Raw genomic sequence first — 6,113 nt, 5'->3', positions numbered from 1 at the left:
TTTTTTAAGTTTAAAAATATAATACAATGTATTAAAAATAAATATCAAGCCACTTATTGAACTTTTTACTGTGCAATAGATCTTTTTAGGTAAAACCTGAATGTTTTTTGTGTCTGCCCTGTAGCGGGCATATATTAAGTTGAAAGTATGTCGCTTTTGCTGGGATATATAGTGTATTTTCTGGACATCCCGAAAACATGCACAGCTGAAAATTGACGATTTTTGATAAATATATGACCTGTCTTGAAAGGAGTGAGTGATATATTGAGCCTGGGCTTTGCGTCACAATATTAAATTTTAAACAGGTTTTAGATGTCACTTTTACTACATCTGTGCAGTTTGAATGCGAGTCGTTTGATTGCAAAGTACCTTTATGGTATGAATCTTCTTTATAGTTTGAAGGGACATGTACCTATTGCCGGGTATTAGGTTGCTACTTGAGCACTAAAGCAAGAAGGAAAGTTCTATCTGAAAAGCAAACAGAGGAGGACTTTGCGAGTCTTGCTGCTGGTTCTACTTCACTTATAGTAGCTATATACTTGTACACGACGGGGTAGAATAATGAGCAATTTTGAAATGAAACTATTTTTTCATTCAGATTCGGCAGTCACTTTGTGGTACTATGTATCGTTTTTTAAATATAAGTTTACTTGGTAAATACTACTATTTGTTTAAATTTCTGACTCTTCCCTATTTTCTATATTCCCACTGATAGAAAACGTAAATAAATAAATAAAAATAAGACTTCTACGTCCCAAGGACACAACTCTATACAAACTGTTTGTTTTTTTAACAACAGTAAAGTAGAAATCCTAAAAATTATTAAAACGAAAAGTCATTAAACTGCAACATTTTGAAGCAATAGAATTTTATACAAATATAAATAATAATAAAATAATAATAAATTATAAATAATAATGACATTAACTTAACATCCTAACTGGATTATTTATATATTGGGGATCCAATGTATTCTGAGGCTTGGTTTTCTGGGCTGTGAGCTTACTCTAGCTGACCTCGGACCTGCGGATTTTACATCCGGGCTTGGGACAGGCATTATAAGAGGTAACAGACCCCCAGGAAGACCACCTAAATCAGCTGGTCTTCCATCACCCAGGAGCGGGCTCTGAAAAAAACAGGACACAGTCCTAGCTAAAGAAGAAGAAGATGCCTGAAAACATGATTTAAAAGTTTTATGCAGCCAATAAAATTATAATAGTCAGGTATAAAGGTCAAACTTCCAGATGATTTAAAACAAAAACATTTTTGGGTGTAAAACAAGGATTTGGACGCACCAAAAAATACTATAGTCAAGTAAAATTTCATAAAGTAGCATTGAGCTCTGTGAACTTTCAATAAAGAATCTGCTAAATTCTCCCCTGTGTCATTTGGTGCATAATAATTGAGAGCGAATGAGAGTGAAGAGTGAGGGAAAGGAGATAATCCCGAGATTCAAAACAAATAACCGAGGGTTAGCTAAGGCTTAGCATAGTGATGAATAACAATCAAGCCATGTTTTGTGTTCTAAGTCTGGTGTAAGGCACTATGATGTTATTGTCACTTTTAGTTCGTGCATCTATTTGTGACAATTTTTGTTCATCTGAAAGGTAGTTCAAAATACAAATATTGCATAATAGTGTGTATTTAGTGGGTGCGTGGTGATTTTTTAAACGGAAACGTATTACAAAAAAGAAATAAATTAAAACTATAATATAATATAACACTCTGTCAGATTCGATCACAATTTTTTTAACGTTTTAATAGCATTTTTAAAATTATTATCAAAATAATGTTATCGTGAACTGTGGCGACGATTTTCAAATAACCTCAAATTTATTGCGCTTTAATTTCAAATGCATTAAAGATAAAAAACATAGATATTAGATTAAAGAATTAAGAAGGTTCTTTTATAAGCAATAAAACTTTAAAAAATGTGTTTGCAAGTGTCAAATAGTTATTGTGTAATGAAGTGATTAGGATATATGTATTAAAAATATATACAACACGTGTTTTTTTCGGGTTGATCGTGATTGCCAGTAGGATTAATGAAAAATTAATTTTTTATATAATATTAATTTTTTAATGATATATTCAACTATATGAATGTGATTTACGGCCATCAAAGCGCTGAACAATCGTGATGTGTGTCTTAACCTCTGTTGCAGAAAAGATTTGTTTATTTCCTGATTAGTTTTCTGAATGGGCCACAATAAACGGTGTTTCATAATTAGAACCTAGACATTTATGTGTAATTATAAGATCAGTGGTTAGCGAACTATTTTATCTTGTACCTCATAAACATAACGTGATATGTGCCTCATAAACATAATTAAACTATTTGTGATATTATTTGTGATTAATCTATTTGTGAGTAAACTATTTGTGATGCCGTTTGTGATAAGAAAAGATTCTACCCTCTTTAGGAATGAAGCAGTGATGTAAGTTTTCATTTAGCTGTTTTAATATTTCAAATGACGAAATCATTCGTAGATATTTTCTTTTTTTTTAAATAAATTATTTTCTTTTGAATGAAAAAGTAATACAATTAGACACATTAAAAAAAATATCAAAGTTTAAAAAAAAATATTAGTATCTAAATTTGATAATTCTGATTATTCCTACTTATAACATAGTATTAATGGCGAAATTATATTATACATATAATGATGTGCAATGAAATAATTAATTTGGGTTTATTAATATGTTGAAATGTTTTATTTATACCTCATAAATTATCGCCTATTTTTAGTCTATATTGCTATACATCGTTTTATTTTATTAAATTTTAAAAAATTAAAACTCATAGACCGTGAAGCCTCTGACTTAAGTATTGTCGTCAAATGTGATAAGGGACATGGGAAAGATAACCATGAAAAAATACCCTTACAACTTGACAAAATCATTTTCGAATTTCTTAAAGGAATCGAACAAGCTACGTGAGTTTTACAGTCAGGCGTTTACCCAACAATAATTATTGACCAATTTGGAAACATTTATATAACTTGGCATGTTGCTCACAAGTATAAAAACATTTATGTATTTTAATGAATGCAAGTCCTATATATTTCTGGGGAAAATAAATAAAATTTTGGACAAATACGGGCACGATTCTCACTTATTAGAATGTTGAAATGTAGTATTTAAATCTAGCAACTTTAAAAGATACGTACCTATCACAAATGCATTATCTGCGTAGGTACTGTGAACTCGAAATCAATAACAATGGGCGAGTACAATGTTTACTTAAGGGTATGCGCCCCTAGCCGCAAGGGTGCGCCCAAGGGCTCGGTGCTAGGACCTGCATCTCTGTACTCAGGAAGACGAGGATTATCCGTTCTAGATTGGATCAACTCGGATTTCATTTTGTCACGGATACAAACAAGGCCCTCTAAAATGCCGCCAAACTATCACTCAAATGGTGGATTTATCAATGAAATTTTAAAATACATGTTTACTACGAGACTAAGCCCTACTTCCTTTAGTATTTTGAAAGGTATGTCTATCAAATGTAGCGATTATCAGCCATTGTGCAAAAATGGATGACCGGCTAGAGAATTTTGAGTAGTTTGCTTGTAGTGTGGATCTTTATTTGAACACTGTTTGGTAAAGTCTTAAATTAATTTGAATGAGGCGATCAAATTATTTTTTAGCAAACGCATACTCGTTATGCTATGAGCTGTCGAGCTGTTATTTCTCATATGTGCTGCTTGAAACATGTTTAATTTAAAATGCTTGGAACATATCTGTCTGTGATATTTGATTTATCGAAGTAAATAAAATGAAAAATTTTCAGTGAAATTGGTAAGGAATCAAAATAAATTAATGCCCTTACTGTGATCAAAACAACAATTAGGGTAAAAAGGATTTTTAACTATATATATGAAAGCCATAACCTACAAATTTAAAAGATATTATTAATTCTATAAAACTCAAGGTTAGGCTATGCGTAATGTGACGTATTCTTTAATTGTAAGGTAATAAACTTTAATGTCTTCAAACCCTTATCCACACCCCAATGGTGCATAGGGCACTGCATCATATAAACGCAGTGTTATCTTGATCGTGTTTAACACACGAAGGAAAGGTGATCGACCCTTCGCTTCAGGTACCAGTCCAGGAAAAAGTCATTAGAGTGAAAAAAAATACTTATATTTATTTGATCCCCCTCTGGGAATCGAGCCCGCGACCTCCAGAATGGTAGCAGAGCGTGCTGACCATTACACTACGGAGGCGGACTAAAACTTTAATGTACTTACCTACCATAAATTGTTTTTGAAAAATTCGACAAATAGAGCAACTAGGATAGTATTGCCGTATCGGACAGATATGTTGGGTTATACTTAGCACATTTCTTTTAGATAAAATGCAAGTTAGTTTACTAATAAAAAAACACAACCGAACGATTTCTTTCTTAATATTTTATTTGGAACAAAAATTCTTATGATTAAATCAATTTTTATAGCAATCGCGGTTTATTTCATTTAGGATATTTGAAAAAATAATCGGCTACTGAACATGTTATTCCTTTCAACAATAATGATGCATGAAAACCTTTTTTTCTTATAAAAATGGAGATTCGTAAAACCATTTTAATCTTGTCAGTGTATCAAATTGACGAATCCTTTCTTACAAACAAAACTGAAATTTTGCACATCGCTTATATTTGTGATATTATTTTATTGATATTTTTTGCAATACATTTTTTCTATTTGATGTGTGTAAGTTAATTTTGATTTATATTTTCATTCTTCACAAAAAAATAATTCTATAAGCTTTATAAAATTAAACAACTTTGTTTTAACCATTTTTTTTTATTTTATTATTAGTACACTTTAACCAACCGGTTTTGACAAGAACCTTATCTTCATCAGGGTTTATTAAATTCTAAAACATAAAAATACAAAAAAACATAAATACTCATAGTTAATTACATTCCCTTACCAAAAACTTCCACACGCTCCGTACACCACATGAAAATATGATTTTAAAAATATGATTAAAAATATGATTTAAAAACTCCCAAATGTTATTTTTATTGTGTACCAATACTAAAATAAAAAAAGTGGTTAAAACAAAGTTATTTAATTTTATAAAATGTGCCACAAAGTATCTGCGAAAAACATTCAAGAATAAATAATTCTATGACTATCCAGATATACATGTTTTTTTTAATGATTTTTTAAACAGTAATTTTGTAACGTAATTTTAATATTAACAAACATATTTAAAAATGAAAAATAAATGCAGAAAAACGTTGTTTAAGTGTACCCGCACATATGCATTTAATTTAATGAAACGCACCGCATCATCAAATCTAAGGTATCGAGGTCTCTCAATGATAGATTCTTGTATCACTTTATACTAAAGCGGCCTATTTCTAACTATAAAACATATTTGATTCATGACCATACGCTACATTTACGACTTCTCGAAACATTGTATTATCGAGATCGTTTTATAATTCAATGTTAAACTGTCATATTTCGCTAGAATTTTACGGTCGCTTTAGTTAAATAATAACTAAGCCCATATTTAAGTATTTTAGAGAAGGGTATAATAGAGTTACTTTTTTATGATATAAAATTAGGCATGCTCCATTTGTTTTTTTTACACTTTTTCGAAGACGAAGAGGAGATATGGTTAGGTCACTCAGGCCCGCACACAGGCTTGTAACTTTTTCACTTAATCATTAATCTACTATTATTTCTCTATTTTTTCCCCATATACACATATTATTCAAAGAATTAACGAATTAGTTAACACTGCGACGATCTGATGCGTGCCTTGTGCACCATTGGATGCAAATAGGAGTCAACTAAGAATGTTAATTAATTTTAAAACAAGTTTGGTAATTGTAGTTTTTGGTTGCGTTAATTTTAATGTAAGAACTGAGAGTGAAAATTGGTTTTATTTTATTTTCTTCCCTGTTGTCATGCTGAATGACGACCGTTGTGGTCAACTGAGAAGTCAGGAACTTGAATTATCGTCTCCTCTATTCATCCCTATCTTAGGTTATGTTGAACAAAGAGTATGAAGTGGACCCCTTAAACTCCTTTATTTGGTCAGTACCTTGAAGAAGACCGCCTTTTTCTTGCTACACTTCATCGTATCCT

The sequence above is a fragment of the Brachycentrus maculatus genome, unplaced genomic scaffold, assembly GCF_059751285.1.
Source record: "Brachycentrus maculatus isolate JH-2025_06_01 unplaced genomic scaffold, ASM5975128v1 h1tg000598l, whole genome shotgun sequence".
NCBI lineage: Eukaryota > Metazoa > Arthropoda > Insecta > Trichoptera > Brachycentridae > Brachycentrus > Brachycentrus maculatus.
The sequence above is the reverse complement of the archived record's forward strand: the minus strand, read 5'-3'. Positions refer to the sequence as shown.